Source organism: Eretmochelys imbricata, chromosome 4 (genome assembly GCF_965152235.1).
Source record: "Eretmochelys imbricata isolate rEreImb1 chromosome 4, rEreImb1.hap1, whole genome shotgun sequence".
NCBI classification, from domain to species: domain Eukaryota; kingdom Metazoa; phylum Chordata; order Testudines; family Cheloniidae; genus Eretmochelys; species Eretmochelys imbricata.
The window spans coordinates 118,128,774-118,146,510 of NC_135575.1; the positions used below are offsets into that span (position 1 = coordinate 118,128,774).

General features: G+C 41.0%; 1 protein-coding gene across 2 annotated transcripts in view; it reads right to left on the reverse strand.

Moving 5' to 3' along the window:
• ZNF518B (zinc finger protein 518B) overlaps positions 1 to 17,737 on the reverse strand; it is a 143,129-nt gene that overhangs the window by 39,220 nt on the left and 86,172 nt on the right. The gene's annotated exons all lie outside the window — the stretch shown is intronic.

Below are 17,737 nucleotides of genomic sequence, written 5' to 3' on the forward strand. Positions count from 1 at the left end.
GCTATAATCTGAACACTTGAAACAAGTAATATGTTAGATAAAAGCAATTGAAATTTGAAGTTTATAATTAGGGGATGTTTTTGTTTAGGGAAAAACAGGTTTTGGTCTGAATCTTTGTTAGTAGACGTATTTATTTGTATTATGATAGCATGTAAAGGCCCTAACTGAGGTCAGGGTGCCATTGTGCTAGGCACTGTGCACATACATAGCAGGATACAGTCTCTCCTGAAAAGCTTACAATCTAAATAGACAAGATAGACAAAGAGTAGGAGGGAAAACAGAGACATAAGTGATTTGCCCAAGGCCATAGAGCAAATCAGTGGCAGAGCCAGAAGTAGAAACCAAGTCTCCTGAGTGCTAATCCACTGATCTGCACTGCCTCTTGTGTTCATTTTTCATTTGGGAAAGGTGAAGGTTAAACATGCTTAGAGAATTGTTTTCACTCTGCATTAGGGGCATCAATAACACACACTGGTGCACAGCTCTAAAAATACAACAAACTGAAGCCAGCTGTAACCTCAATTTAGCACCAACTAACTTAAAAAAAATCTTGATCACATGTCTCTCCTTCTCAGCTGAGATCCCTGGGCCCTGGTTTTCAGCAGTCCTGAGTACACTTTTCTCATTAATGGAGGTGGCGCAATTAGCACACCCAAATTAGCAGAGAATCTGGAAATATAAGTTATGATGTGTGAGTACAAATAGCTTTTCATTATCAATATCTGGCGGAAGGGTATATTAGGAGTTACTCCTAATTTAACAGTGTCCCTTGAAGAGAATGTCTAAGCCTAAAAGATTCAAAGGCAAGGACTAACTTTTCGCCTTCTAAAAGGTATTTAGCCTCTTTTCTGCTATACCCAATCATGGACTGAACAGAGACACTGGATTTATGGCTTATTATAACAATCTGTAACCAAATAACCCCCTTTTTTTGTCTTATGTCTGCAGAGGTGTTAACTGACCACTCTACCTTGAATGATCCCTTACAATATGTGCTAACAACTTATGCTAAACAATCTGTTCTATCTTGCATTTTGCTGTGACACTTCTAGTTCCTTACCCAGATGTGAAGAAGAGCTAAGTGTGACTCAAAAGCTTGTCTCTCTGGCCAACAGAAGTTGGTCCAATAAAAGATATTACCACACCCACATTGTCTCTCTAATACCCAAGTGTAGATCTCTTCACTTGCAACCACAGACAGTAATGCAGCTGGGAGCCAACTCTCTTGCCTCTGCTATTTTTGTTTATTCATTTCATAGAATCATAGAAGATTAGGGTTGGAAGAGACCTCAGGAAATCATCTAGTCCAACCACCTGCTCAAAGCAGAACCAACACCAATTAAATCATCCCAGCCAAGGATTTGTCAAGCCAGGCTTTAAAAACCTCTAAGGATGGAGATTCCACCACTTCCCTAGGTAACCCATTCCAGTGCTTCACCACCTAATATCCAACCTAGACTCCCATGCTGCAACTTGAGACCATTGCTCCTTGTTCTGTCATCTGCCACCACTGAGAACAGCCTAGCTCCATCCTCTTTGGAACTCCCCTTCAGGTAGTTGAAGGCTGCTATCAAATCCCCTCTCACTCTTCTCTTCTGTAGACTAAATAAGCCCAGTTCCCTCAGCCTCTCCTCATAAGTCATGTGCCTCAGCCCCCTAATCATTTTCATTGCCCTCCGCTGTACTCTTTCCAATTTTTCCAGATCCTTTCTGAAGTGGGGGGGCCCAAAACTGGACACAATAGTCCAGATGTGGCCTCACCAGTGTCGAATAGAGAGGAATAATCACTTCCCTTGATCTGCTGGCAATACTCCTACTAATACAGTCCCATATGCCGTTAGCCTTCTTGGCAACAAGGGCACACTGCTGACTCATATCCAGCTTCTCAACCACTGTAATCCCTGGGTCCTTTTCTGCAGAACTGCTGCTTAGCCAGTCGGTCCCCAGCCTGTTGCAGTGCATGAAAGTCTTCTGTCCTAAATGCAGAGCTCTGCACTTGTCCTTGTTGTCCATTTATTCAAGTAGAGAGGACAAAGATGCAAGAAATCCATTATAGTATTCTCTAGCCCTGTCAAAAGATGTCTGGAGAAATCCTGGCCCCACTGAAATCGATGGGAGTTTTGCCAATGACTGCAATAGGGCCATGATTTCATTGCCATCCTTTTGGTTTTCATGCTACTTTTTAGAAGTTCATTATTTTCAGTGGCATAAGGGTGGTTTTATTTTGTGTTTGTTCTTCTTGCATCTTCCCAAAGACCAGCCAGTTCCCTAACAAGCTGACCCATCATTATTTCTACTGTAGAGAGAGCCATCTATCCTCTGATTCAGTCGCAATGATTAGTGGCTATGGACTGCGGCATCCAAGCTTCCCCTCACGCTGCCTCACTCATATCGACATTGCATCTTTAAGCCTCCAGTTTATGATGGTTTCACTTGCTACCAAGTGCCACGAAGTCACTGACCATTCAGTGCCCTTAATGATCCCTTACCTGTTTTCTGTGCTCACTGTTAGCTCAATTTACTTTATTTGTAGGTTAAAGATACCTCATGCTGCATCAGGATTCAGCAGCACACAAGGAGAAAGTACCCAGCACTGTAGTTTTAAATATTCACTTGTCAGTTTGGTAAAATATAACAGAATGCCCCAAATGCTAAAAGGAATGCATTTGTTTTTACCTCAGTATGATGGGGGTTATGGATATACCTGCCATTAGGGAATGGGGCTCATTAATTCCTGAATACTGAACTGAAGAAGTCCCCCAAGACAGAAAATAACTGGCTTCCCACTTTTCATAAAATCAAACACTCTCCCAATGTATCTTTTCCCCTCACTTTGCTTCCTTCTCCCACTTTTCCCATCATCCCTCTGTTCATACTGCCCCTAAGGCCAGGGACTTCCCTTCTCCCCTCATGCATCCATGTGTTGGGAGCATTACAGACACCTAGACATGCCTACACACTGTTGCTGTTCTAGAAAGGAAAGTTGCTGCTACTACAAGCCCATAAATGTTATTTTAAAGCTTTTGAATGTTTTCCTGTATATTCTATGGGTATATTGTTTGTGTGTAGGGCCTAACTCTTTGACACGGAGGCTGCTTCAGACCACTCTGGCAGTGTAAAGAGGTCTTGAAGGGGTGCAAATGTAACATACATTCACTATGAGGCACTTTTACACTACCAGAGTGGGCTGTGTGGGGAGTGGGAGGAGGGAGGGGAGGGTGGACAGAGATTCACACGCTGAACTTGGTTCATAGACTTTGGTAGCAGCAATCAAGCATCGGCTAGTTTGCTTGAAGATTTGAGTTAAACTTCAAGGGAAGCACCCCATAGCCAGCTCCTCCTGCCAGGAAACACCAAACTCACACTTACTGAATTAATGGCTTCCTGGTTGTCCTGGTATTAATTGGGGACGTGAAGGAAGCCAAATAATTCAGGGCTGGGTTGTCTCTGTTAATTGTTTGTGCAGCCCATTGGTGGGTGTGTTACTGTGATTCACACAGAGGCAATGAGTCTGTTACAGCCCCAGTTAGGGAGTCCTGGTTTTAGTTCAAGCTATAGCACCTGATGCTTGTCGCTCTAGAGCAGAACTGAGAAAATAGTGGCGCTTTCTGTTCAGGGGCCACACAGAAATATAAAATTAAAAATAGTCCTGTTCGATTGGAACCGAAACACATTTATTTTTTGCATATTTTTGTCAAATTCAAAAATGGAAAAAAACATTGTTATAAATTAACCAAAATGTTGCAGGTTAGCCTGAAGTGAATTTTTTCCTCACAGGTTTTTCATTTTAATTCAGCTGTTTTGCAGGGTTTTGGCCATTGTGTGTTTAAACAGAATAAAGGCCAAATTTAATATCAAAATACCATTTAGAACTGAAAAGTTGAAACAAAGTGTTTCTAAATGAAACAGTCAAAATGAAGCCTTTTGAAATTTCTTTTGCCCAACTGAAACAATTTGTCAGATATGACCCGAATTTGGCAAATACTTTGGACCCTGAAAAAAAAAGCATTTTTCAGGAAAAAATTTGTAAAAATAATACAAAAGTCACCCAACTCTGCTCTGGGATTCTCTGATCCAAATCACAGTATGCCACTCATTCCATTGGTTCTTCGCACAATGGGACTGGTGCCTCTGAATGCCACCACAGTACAAATAATAACCGCCAGAAGAAAGAAGTTTTCTGTGGAAAAGCTCAGCTTGTATTTCACCAAACTTTTGTAAGCCAGGGCTAAAGTTCACAAAACCACTGAATTTCGTGACCAAAGATTCCATGAAATAGATTTGATGTTCAGTGCAAATATTTTGTAGATCTCTCAAGTTAGCTTCAATTTAACTTGGGTGAATTACCATTGCTACAACATTTGCATTGTGTAATTTTTATTTAATAGTGTAAACTTGCAAGCTTTTATTTTAATTTTTTGTTTTGGCACTTTAAAACTAAAATGCACCAAGGAGATACAGCAAAATTCACATCAGATGCCCCACATAGATTTTGTGTGTATGTGTGTGCACGCACACAAACACTAAGGTAATAAACTAACAGAAACATGTATGCCAGGAGGTATCTCTGAATTTTCATTGAATTCTGTAGTATATGAGAAAAAATTATTAATAACAGGCATTTACTGGTCAACTCTGTCTGAAGAGTGATCCTCTTTACTGTTGATATTTTTTGTGGGGAAAAGAGATGTTGCCAGTTCTCATGGTATAATCCTAGCTTAATCAAAAGGATACACAATATTTATTTTCTGAGCTGTCTCAAAAATAAAATACTTACTCTACACAATAAGATCTGCTCAGATTACTGTACCTAAGGGCACAGGGAGAGGAAAATGTGATGTCAGGAAGTTGTGAAAAGCTGTCAAGACCTGTGCTAAGGTATAGGTAGACTTGGCAGAATTCTTTTTTTCTTTCTTTAAATAGTCTCTGTGAATAATATTGAAGTTTAATTTTAAGATTTTTGTTTGTTTCTATCAATTTAAATTTTCACAGTTGTGCAAAATTGTGGGGTTTAAGCATTTTTCTATCTTTATTGATTTTAAATTTTCATAGTTGGATGAAATTATAGGGATGTCAGACAATTATTTAGTGACAGCAGACATTGAGATTCAAAAAGTTAAAGCTTTGGAACCATTAAAGACAAATTGTCAACATCACATATCAAAATGTACAAAGTAAATATCTTTAAATCAAACTCTAATAAGTTCTCAAGAAGCATTTTTCTTACTTTGCCTATCGATTATTTCTATTATCATTGATGGAAAGATTTTTTTGACTGTTCCTGCTTGTACTGTGAAATCAACATTTACCAACATTTATTGATTTAAATCCAATCCTTCCAAGACTAGTTATGGGGTGTATAAGCAGCTATTGGTCTGTGTGTATCTGATAAAATCTCAGTTCTAATTAACTAGCAATGTCTGAGGTTGACAGTTCTCTGTCTGATCCTACACTTTGTATTTTTCTAATTTTGCATTTCAGTAAAAATTCCCATTTCTGAATATTTCTGCACCATTATGCATACACATGCCAGTTTTTATAACTATAGAAATTCAGTGATTATTACATGTGCTACTGTAGATTTCAGCCCTGCAAGCACTTAACTATGCATGTAACTTTACTCAACTGAGTAGTCCCTTGAAAATTGCTCATGTGCTTAAAGTTATTCAGTGTATGCAGGAGCAGGGCCATAGTCAGTGAAATAATGTAAAACTGATATAAGTGTCTCTCTCGTCGCCCCCATTTGCAATTAGAGTAACAAAACCCTTTGAACTATTCTGTCTAAAGTGTATCTGACCGCAATCCATTGAGAATTAGCTTGTTTGGTCTAGCAATAGTTTTCCTATTTGGTTTTGCTTACATGACAGAGTATGGAAATTAAAAATCGTCCTCTTCATTGTTGTGTTACTATTGAAGGGAAAGATCTTGAAAAACACAAATGGGAGTTAGGCACCAAATTTAAATTGGCTTTCTATGGGTGCTGAGTGCGTGACTGACCGTTTTGCCTTTGAAAATCTTCCCGCTCCCACCTTCTGGCCTTCAAACAACCCCCACAAACTCAATCAGCAGCAAGCTCCCCACAGAGCAGGACATGCCAACCCAAAATGGTACCAGACCCTTCCAGAACAACACATGCAAAACCTGCAGACATCCCCCACATCACACCTTTCAAGATCTATGGGTCTTACATATGCCTATCACAACATGTGGCATACCTCATCCAGTGCCCTAAATGCCCCAATAAAAACTATGTGGGTGAAACCAAACAACTACTATGCTCTCAAATGAATTCACACAGAAAAATGATAAATGACAAAACACAACATCACCTAGGGGTGAACACCTTTCACAAAGTGTTCACTCTATATCTGACCTATCAGTCCTCATCCTGCACGACAACCCTTTCAAAAGACAAACCTGGGACTGGGAAGTTAAATTCTTTATTTTGCTAGACACTAAAAATCATGGTCTTAATAAAGACACTAGATTTATGGCTTATTACAACAATCTATAAACCACTACCCCCCCCCCTTTTTGTCCTATGACTACCGGGTATTAACAGGGCACTTCACCTTGAGTGGTCCATTAGAATATGTGCTAGCTACTTATGATAAGCTATCTCTTTGATCTTGTATTTGCCTGTGTCACTTTTGAGTACCTTTCCCAGACCTTAGGAACAGCTCTGTGTAGCTCAAAAGCTTGTCGCTCGCACCAACAGAAGTTGGTCCAATAAAAGATATTACCTCACCCAACTTGTCTCCCTTAAAGGGGTAAATCAACGCAAAATAGTAATAACAAATAATAAAATCCTGATCTATTTTACTGATCTATTATTAGGTATAAATATGGACTCTACTTTTTAAAAAACAAGTGTACAGATTTTTTCTTTTCCTATTTGTGTTTGATTTTAGAACTGTCAGGTTCTGGCTGCTCTCTGTAGGTTGGAGGACTTGGCCCATTCCAGTCTTTCAGATATTGCTCATCACACAAGACTGAAACCCAAGTTGCATCTTTCCTAATTCTCATTTGTGTGGGGTGGGAGTGTTGATTCTATGACTCTGATCCTGAAATTAATAGGGTTTAGGCAAAGTGGTGCAGAACTCCAGTCAAGTCAGTGGGACTCCATGTGGGCCAAGCAGTCAGTTGTAGAACTGGGAAATAAGGTATGTAGGCACCTAGTGGGATTTTCAAAAGCACCAAGTGCCTAATACTCATTGATTTTTTAAAATCCAACTAGGCACCTAAACCTTTACAAATCAGCCCCTACGTGACTCAGGAGTCTAAGGCCATGTCTGCACTATGGTGGCTACAATGGCACAGGTGTGGCACTGCAGCTACACCACCGTAATGCAGATGCTTCCTACAGAGACAGGAGGAGATCTTTCAATCATTGTAGGCAAGCCATCTCTCTAAGCGGCAGTAGCTGGATCAATGGAAGAATTCTTCCACTGACCTAACTGTGTCTACATGGAGATATAGATTCATAGATTCCAAAGCCAGAAGGGACTGTTGTGATAATCTAGTCTGACTTCCTCTTTAATACAGGCAATAGAACTTCCTAAACATAAATTCCTAGGGTATATCTTTTAGAAAAACATCCAATCTTGGTATAAAAATTGTTAATGATGGAGAATCCACCACAACCCTTGGTAAATTGTTCCAGAGGTCAATTATGTTCACCATGTTGGCATAGCTCCATTGCCCTGAGTACCATAGCTATGTCAATCTTACTTGTAAGTTCATTCCCCCTGAAGCATCTGGCAGTGGCCACTGTCAGAGATAAGATACTGAGTTAGATGCACTATTGGTCTGCCCATCCTTAGGTTCTTAAGTGTAGACCAGGCCTAAGTCTGATTGATTTTCAATCAGACTTAAGTGCATAAGTCAGCTTTGAAAATGAGAATTAAACTCTTAAATCACTTAGGCCTTGCAATGCTGAATGGAGCCATGCCTAAATTACTTTTCAAAATTGGGGCCTAAATAGCATAAAATTCAATGTTCCCTCCCACTCTCTACCAAAAATATTGTCAATGTCCCTGTAAACATTGCCAGAATAGTCCTCCAGCACAAAGATTGGAGGCAGAACCTGCTATTCTTGACATTTCTAACATAAAATTGAAAAACAAAACATCAAAAATATTATAGGCTTCTTTTTTACATCATAAAAGAGATCAAAGAGACCATCTAGCCATTGCAATTTACCTTTCAGTATTATGACACTCGCTGGGTGTAGCGTAGAAATGGGGTCAATACACAGTTCCCACAATGCTTTTTTTTTCTGTTGCATTTTGTAATAAAGTTCACCATGGGAAAACAGGGACATTGATCAGAACTGTAGCCAATAGCTTGCCAGTGTCCCTATAACACCCAACAAATATAATATTTCTTGTAAAAATGCATTTCAAATGAACAAAAAGCCCTTGAAATAGCAGACACCTAAAACTGCCAGTGTCAGACAAAACCAGCACTTTCCGTTTCAGCTACAACCCCAGCTGTGGCTTCTCGTTTTGAAGTACTCATAGGTGGGACCTCTCTGAGAAGAGAGAGCCCTGATGTTTTAAAATGCAGGCCCTGATTCTGGAGTGCACATTTACTCCTTGCTCAGGCAAAGCTCACAATGAATGCTAGTCAGCACTTGCACACTAGGGTGATGGATAAAATACTTAAAACAGATTAGATTAAAGGTAGCTTTGATTGAGAAAGGAGCTGAGAACGAGGCCATAATCTTCAATTCTCAGGAATGAGAAAATGGACATTAAGTCGACTTTCAACTAAACTACTAGTAGATTTAGAGCCTGTGTTTTAAAACGGCAGGCTTCTCTGTCTGCAGAGAGGAGTTTCAACCCCAGCTGTGAGTACTTCAAAGGCAGAGATGCCACCATTGGGACTAGAGATGGAATTAGAAATTCAGGCTTCCACACACACTGGAGGTTTCAGGCAGAGACTTCCATTTTACCTCAGTTACAGAATTTTAACCAATTAGAAACCATTTCCAACTTTCATACGAAGTTTTACAAACAAGTGTTGGGTGGGGAATACAGCTACATTTTAATTATTTGAAGGGAATTAATCCAGTATGTTTTTAAAAACATTTATATTTATACAGGTTGTCAGCAAAATGTATGTTGCTCAAATTCAGATTATGAATATTCCACCCTCCTGAGCAACATAAGTGGTAGAGTGCACAGCATTACCTTGGTGGGAAGCTTCTCCCACCAACATAGCTACTGCCCCTCATTGGGGTGGTTTAATTAAGCCAACGGGAGAGCTCTCTCCTGTCAGCATAGAGCGGCTACATGAAAGAACGTACATTGGCACAGCATAGACATCGCCTTAATGTGTGTTTGTAGACTGCCTAGCACAGTTAGAACCACTGTAATACTTAGGGATTTCATCTACCACTATGTATCCAGTACAGTGGTTACTGAAAAAGTCAGCTCTTACCAACACTTAGCATACAGTGCTATCTGAGGTATAGCAGTATTTCCCTAACTTTGGACAGGAAATAACCCATGATAACTCATATATTACAGTATGGTAGCTGGAGGGGAACGTTGGGCCAAGATTGTGTCTTTAAGCCACTGCTGCAACCTGGGGAAGCGTGTGAAGGAGTTCTTCACCAGCAGCTGCTCCCAGAGACACTGCACTTAAGGCAGACTCAGGATGACCTAGTGATCAGCAACGTTGTGAAAACAGAGAAGCGATGGGCAAGCATGACTTGAGTGGCCTTTGCTATAGATTTTTCCAGGATGCAGTATGCAAGGCACAAGGAGTAGGGGAAAGACTTGCTCTGGATCTGTTATTTTCAGCGGTCCCTGAGCTCACAGAATGAGACACAAGACTTACCTTTAAAACAAAGAAGTATTTTTTTATTTTTCTTGCATCTTGGACTTTTTAGTGATGGCTTTTTCTTCTCCAATTATCTAGCGCCACACTTAAGAGTCCCTTCTTATTTATGAATGTACTTGGTCAACATTTTTTTATTTTAAAAAAGCTCGTATCAAAAGTGGCCTTAGTCTCTTACAAGTGAAATTTGTGAATATTTTTTAAATTCTCTTATTTTGATTAAATATTGTCAGGTTCCCCCTCCCCCCATTCTCCCCTTTCAACAGCATCTCCTCCCATCCCCCCGTTCTCTGTAAAAAATGCAGACTGTTTTTATTTTATTACTCACACTGTCAAGGGAGCATTGAGGACAGTTTCAAACTCACTATGAATCTGTTCTTTCATACTTAGCCTTCACTTCCTATTTCCTCCCCTTCTCCCGTGGAGAAGCAATAGCCCTTCTTAGTAGTTGTCTGTGGTTTCCAGCATTATGTTTTGTTGCCTGGCCAGCTGGAATTGCTGTCAGTTCAGCTGCTCCATTCAACAGACATTCAAGAGTATCTCTGATTTCATGATGGAGTAAAACATTTCATCTATAGCTGTGAAGCTCTGCCAGTCCTTTTAACAAGGACAAAGTAATCTCTTTGGGGGCATTATCTGCTTGCCCTCTTTCTTACTGTGTCTTATGCCATAATAGAGAACTATGGGGTAAATATACTACTGTAATTAACTTGAGTGGCTGCACTGATATTATTAACAATGCGAGGGTAGCTCAAGTGGCTTATGAACAGCAGCAGTGCCCCAAGAGTGAAATACAGCCACTCCACTGCTATCTGTTATTATTTAAAGCATGTCAAATTTCTGGTTAATTTTGAAAGTTTTAATATAAACTATCACCATGAGTCATTTGCCAGTGGTCTTCTGGAAGTGGATGAATGGGAGAGTAGGGGGGAAAATGATGATGTTCTGACACTAAAGCGTTAGGTTTTATTTAACTTTGACATGGCAAAGATGTGCTTACAATGCTGACTGACAGGCTGTTTTCCCCATCTGACATCCATTTTGAGCTAACTGGTGTAACTGATATACAACTAGTGTGACATTAGCAGCCACTCGGGAGGAATGGTGAAAATATAGTTCCATGATAACATTCTTCTCTACAGTCTGGGTGGCAGAACTTCTGCTGTCAGAGCTCCATTAAGGTCAATGGATCTACACCAATTTAGAGGGGCAGATTCTCAGCTGGTATGTCTGATATGCACGCACACACACACACACACCTTTCATGGCTGCACCCCTGGCCCCTAAACATTCTTACTAAAATTAAAAAAAAAAAAAAAAAAAAAAAAGAGAGTGCAAAAAGTTAGGCTCCTGAACCCAGATCCACAAAGGGACTTAGGTGCTGCAACACCTAACATGTAGGCACCCTACCATCTCATGGAATTCACAAACCTAGGTACCTAGGCTCCCTAAACAATGCTCGAGGAGAGATAGGTGGCTAAAAAGGGGATCCAAAAAAGCCACCCTGATCGCTTAGGAGCTGCCTAAACTAGTAGATGCCAAGGAAGACACCTCCCTTATAACCTTTAGCCCAGTTGTTAAGGAATTCATCCAGGATGTGGGAGACCCTGGTTCAATTTGCCTGCTAAGGAGAAGGGATTTGAACTGGGGTTTCCTACCTCTTAGTCTAGTGATCAGTGTGTTATCTAGTTATTCACTCTCTTCGGTCCAATGCATATTTAAAGTATTTATACAAAATGGAATAGCTTGAACAGGAGAGGTTGAGGGAAACCCACATCAGAATATTCAATCTCTCTTGTTGAAGGCATGCCATTTTTATAAATAATTAAACATGCATTGGGAAAAAGAGCTCACCAGAAAGAATCTAAAGCTCAGTGTTAGGGCACTCACTTGAGCACAGCTGTTCAGATCCCTTCTCAACACGCAGAGTTGGGCATTGAACCAGCATCTCCTACATCCTAGATGAGTGCTCTGGGCTAAAGGAGATCACCTTCCCCCGACCCCCCCCCCCTCCAGTTTAGTGTGCTGTCAGATATGCTCAGAGCACAACTACTGGATCAGGACCCCTAGAGAAGATAGGTGAGAGAACATCTATCTCTACCTGGTTTGAGGACTGCACCAAGACACCTGCCCTGAGGCAGTAGTGCACTTGCCCAGAGGCAGAAATTTCAGCACCTAGGGGACTTTTACAGCAAAAATGTGGGCACTGAGTGAGTTGAGGCAGCTACAGGTGTAGCCAGTAGCTGAGCAAGGATTTTGTTGATCTCAGTGGCACCTGAAGCTGGGATTTTAGGCCCCTAATTCCCTTTGGACTCTGGGCCCTCCATATTTAAACACGTAAATAAATGGCCTGATTTTCAAGGATGCTGAGCACTCAGCAACCACCATTGACTTCAGTGAGAGCAGGGCTGGATCTCTATTCCTGGATAAGAGAGCCGCAGCAGGCATCAGCTCTTGACCTTTTAATTTTAAATCTGCATTTCCTGATTTTTGTGATGCTTTATCTAACCATCTTAGCATTACCTTATTGTCCATGCAATGAAACTAGCAATCTATAAGTGCAAAATGTGATAAAATATAAATAAGTCACACTAAGGAGTTAATGAAGGTTATAAATGAAGGCTTTGTAGACCCAAACAGGCTTTGGATCAAATCAGTAGGAGCCGTTTCATTGTCTTCAATAGGCTTTGGCTGAAGCCCCCTCAGGAGGAGAGATGTTTTGGGGAGCCAGGCTCCTGCTGAGCTTGGACAGATATGGAGAGGAGACCCACCAAGAATCACGGAGCGAGCTTCTTAGTGTGAATCATGTTGTTTGTGGAACTGTTGGGTTTTCCAAGTGTTGTGTTCGATGCAGAAAATACTAAAAGAATCTTTAAAACCCAGCCTTTGTTATGCCCAGTATTTTATGGACCTAGCTGGAGAGCTGGCCACCCTGGCTAACAGGAAAAGAGATGCTGGTCTCAGATTGTGCAGAAGTTCACATACTTGGTACCACTGTTTCCAACCTCAGCAAAGAGGGTTTGGAGCCAGCATTGCCCATTTCACCTGTAGAGGTAGCTCCGGTGGAATCCTTTTGAGGCACACTGGCAGGGGCATGGAGTCAAGTCTGCACGAGCAGTGCTGCCTCTGCTGGAGTTTTGCTGCGTATAAGTAGAGACCTTCTGTATCCCATAGAGACAGTAAAGCGCCTTTTAAAGCGCCCTTTTTCAACCCACAAGTAATCTTGAATTGACTGCAAAGAAGTGATCATCCAAAAACTCCTAATAAAAGCAAATGTTGCTTCTTTCACTCCCATGCATCTTTGTTCTCACTCAGATTCTCTCATTTAGGGGAAAGGTTGATCCAATGATTAGGGCACTAGCCTGGGACTCAGGAGACCCAGATTTAATTCCCTGCTCTGTGCAGATTTCCCATGTGACCTCCAGTAAGTCATTAAGGGTACGTCTACACTGCCCTGGCTCGTGGGGTTCTGAAAACAGCTGTGTAGACGTTTTGGCTTGGGCTTTCAAGCCCTCCGTTGTCCCTGGGCTTCAGAGTAGAGCTCCAGCCTGACCCCGAATGTCTATACTGCTGTTCTGAGCACTTTTTTCAGAGTAACAGCCGTGTTAGTCTGTATTCGCAAAAAGAAAAGGAGTACTTGTGGCACCTTAGAGACTAACCAATTTATTTGAACATGAGCTTTCGTGAGCTACAGCTCACTTCATCGGATGCATACCGTGGAAACTGCAGCAGACTTTATATACACACAGAGAATATGAAACAATACCTCCTCCCACCCCACTGTCCTGCTGGTAATAGCTTATGAGCACTGTAACACAGGCTGCATGAGCCAGAGTCAGTAGACCTGGACTCTGAAACTCGTTGCTTTTAAAACAAAGTGTAGACGTGCCCTGAGTCTTTGTGCCTCAGGTCCCCATTTGTAAAATGGGGATAATAGTACCTCCTAGTGGTGTTGTGAGGACAAATACATGAACAATTGTGACGTGCTCAAATACTACAGTAAGGGGGGGGGGGCATAGAAGTACCTAAGATAGCTATAGTGCATGTTTTTAAGAAAATTATTATTCTAAGTCAGTTTTTAATTCCTATTAATTAAATGCAAAAATGGGCCAGACTGTCAGCTGGCGTAAATTGGTACAGCTCCATTAAAAAGTCAGTGAATCTTTTTTAGTTCACACCAGCTGAGGATCTGCCATTTTCTCTTGGTGCCTTATTTGGATTTAATCTAAATAATTTTTTTTAAAGTTATACAACCTCCTCTTCTCCCCTCCCTCATCCCAGCATGTTTCAATTGCCAAACTTTGCCTTTCTCCTGTGCTGTGCTACCACACACTAGGAGCAGGATCTGCCTTCCAAAAATAATCCCGTCCTTGCACTTTATTACAAGCCAGAAATCAGCAAGGAAGTGCAGGCTCCATGCTGAAGTGCTGAATCAAAAATATGACTGTCTAAATCTACATTCAGTGACATCATCATCAGAAAAATGTATGCGACTCTCTGCAGCCCTGTGCCTCTAATATGATATTTCTAGGCTTCCATCGCCGTCAGAAGGAAAAAATCTCTTGGGTTATCATTGGCATCCTGACAGCAAAAATTGTTTTACTGATGCACATGAATACAAATGTGAAGCCAGCAGCATGAGCCTGAGTGGTTTTGTTAACAGAAAACATCTCATTTGAAAAAAAGATAATGCACAAGTTGCAAGAGAAGCATAAATCAGGATGTAGAGGATACGGCGCTCATTGGATAGCTTCTCTGAATAGACATATGATCAAGAAGGAAAAATATGTCTGCCCATTATATCCCCATTCTCTCTTTCTTTCTCTCCCCCTGTTCTATTGAAGAAGATAAGGAGATCAAAAGGACTTCTTTTAGATCTCTGCACCTTATTGGGTGAGATCCTCAGCTGGTGTAAAATCAATGAAGTTCCACTTGTAAATCTGACAGAATTAAATTTATTTGCATGGGCTGAAGATCTGACCATTGTGTTTATTTTTCTGCATTTGATTCTACTTCTATTCATTGGACTGTCTGCCCAGGTTATGTGCTTCCCTTTTGGCATATTTCAAACCTACTTAGATATCGATTTTCCCCATCGCTTACTCCTGTCTGAGAGGTCGGGTTTAGTCAAGTGTATGTAGTGCTGTGCCTTCTGCTACACAAGGATAAAAAAAATATGTTGCTATTTGGAGCGTTTTGTCTTTGTTCTTAATGCTTTGTTTTTGTCCTTACTGTGGCTTATAGCGCATAACTGCAGATATCATATCCTTATACAAATATACTACATTATTGTACGTATTGTACTTATACATTATTGTATAAGTAATAGTTCTTAACACCAGAACCATTATTGTAAGCGACTATGTTTGAAACCATTATTGTAGAATACTGCAGTATTACTTCACTAGGAGCCTGATCCAAAGCCCACTGAAGCCAATGGGAGTCTTTCCACGGACCTCAGTGGGCTTCAGATCATCCCCTAGATTAGGAATGACCATGGCAGAGAGATGATGCAATTATAGTATTAGAGTGACTCTGCTAAATCTTGTTAAGATTCTGAGCATATCAGATGTGAACGAGATTGTCAAGGTTCCTCCCCCACTCTGAACTCTAAGGTACAGATGTGGGGACCTGCATGAAAAACCTCCTAAGCTTATCTTTACCAGCTTAGGTCAAAACTTCCCCAAGGTACAAAATATTCCACCCGTTGTCCTTGGACTGGCTGCTACCACCACCAAACTAATACTGGTTACTGGGGAAGAGCTGTTTGGACGCGTCCTTCCCCCCAAAATACTTCCCAAAACCTTGCACCCCACTTCCTGGACAAGGTTTGGTAAAAAGCCTCACCAATTTGCATAGGTGACCACAGACCCAAACCCTTGGATCTGAGAACAATGAAAAAGCATTCAGTTTCTTACAAGAAGACTTTTAATAAAAATAGAAGTAAATAGAAATGAAGAAATCCCCCCTGTAAAATCAGGATGGTAGATATCTTACAGGGTAATTAGATTCAAAAACATAGAGAACCCCTCTAGGCAACACCTTAAGTTACAAAAAAGATACACAGACAGAAATAGTTATTCTATTCAGCACAATTCTTTTCTCAGCCATTTAAAGAAATCATAATCTAACACATACCTAGCTAGATTACTTACTAAAAGTTCTAAGACTCCATTCCTGGTCTATCCCCGACAAAGAAGACTACAGACAGACACACAGACCCTTTGTTTCTCTCCCTCCTCCCAGCTTTTGAAAGTATCTTGTCTCCTCATTGGTCATTTTGGTCAGGTGCCAGCGAGGTTACCTTTAGCTTCTTAACCCTTTACAGGTGAGAGGAGCTTTCCCCTGGCCAGGAGGGATTTCTAAGGGGTTTACCCTTCCCTCTATATTTATGACAGAGATGTTTCCAGGAGGCTGAAGGGACGCAGACTGAGCTGCAGGCTTGTGCAGTTAAAGTACTAGGCCATCTCTCCAACCAGTCTGTCCCCTATGTGCTTACTAAACACTGCAGTATATGCTTCCTATGCCCACCTAAGAATTGTTTGGCTAGCAGTCTGGATGTTGCCATATGCTAGATGTAAATGCAGAAACAAAGAAATACACAGAGATCAATGAAGCAACACAGGCCACAAGAAAGTAATTTGCTGGTGTGGAGCCAGCCAGCCTCCCTATCAGTTTTTGCAAAAAGAAAAGGAGTACTTGTGGCACCTTAGAGACTAACCAATTTATTTGAGCATAAGCTTTCGTGAGCTACAGCTAGCCCAGTGTACTAATACTAGATCACAACATTGCAGAGACAAAAGTGTGATTTGGAAAACCATCTAGCACCACGAACATCCCACACACACCAATCACTGATGCACCTGAGCTAAATAAGTTGTGCTGATTCACTGTGAACGTTTGCAGAGTGTTCAATTACCCTCAGAACTGTTCATTTTTTGCCTGTGGTTCTGGGATCGAGCAGGTCATCAAGGGTAGATCTAGCCTGTGGAATTCATTCCCTCAAGAGATGGGAGCAACTTCACCACTTGCATGCCAAAATGCAAAACTATGATTTAACTTTCCCTCAATAAGCTCTTCACATAAAGTCTAACTACACTGCAATCATGGGGTCTGATTGCAGCTCATGTAGGCATCCCGAAGCTAGCTTTAATATACCTGGAGCAGTGAAGCCATGACAACACGGGCTTGAGGGCAGGACATACCAGCCCTCCCAGGACCCTGGGTAATTTCTCGGAGACTAGCTTGTACTGCCAAAGCTTCACTGATCTGGTACTCGAGTTAGCTAAATTAAAGTAGCCATAGACACACAACAGACATATATGAAGTCTGCTAACTTTTCAAATTTGCTTCTACAAGCAATGGGATGGAGAGTGAAAGAACTTGGTATTGTTAGTGCTATTTTAACACTTGGGGGGGGGGGGCACTCAGCTACTACTATGATGGTGGTCATATTCATACCTAGGCAAATGCCAGCATTTTCAAACTTGGAAGCCTCTAGGCCCCTAAAGTTGATTCAAGCACCAAACTAAAGGTACCTATGTTTCAAGATTCTAGCCTAAGTGACAAGATCTTTACACATGAATGTATGTATAAATAAAATGCATAGATATTTCAACTTATAGTGAAGTCTCTCCCGCTCTCAAAAATGGGAATTTTCTTATATTCTTACATTTCAAGATGAGATTTATGGATATTATATTGCAATGCCAAAGCCACATGTGAAACTTGCAAGTCATTAGCAGGTTGTTACATTCCAGCCCTGCATCTGTAGTAACTGCTGTTTTATTACTCACCTATCTGTGTATGACATTCTCTGTGTAAGAATTTGTGCTTATGTATTCTAGTTTTACCAAAATACATCCACCTGAATCAATAAATAGTCTTTTCA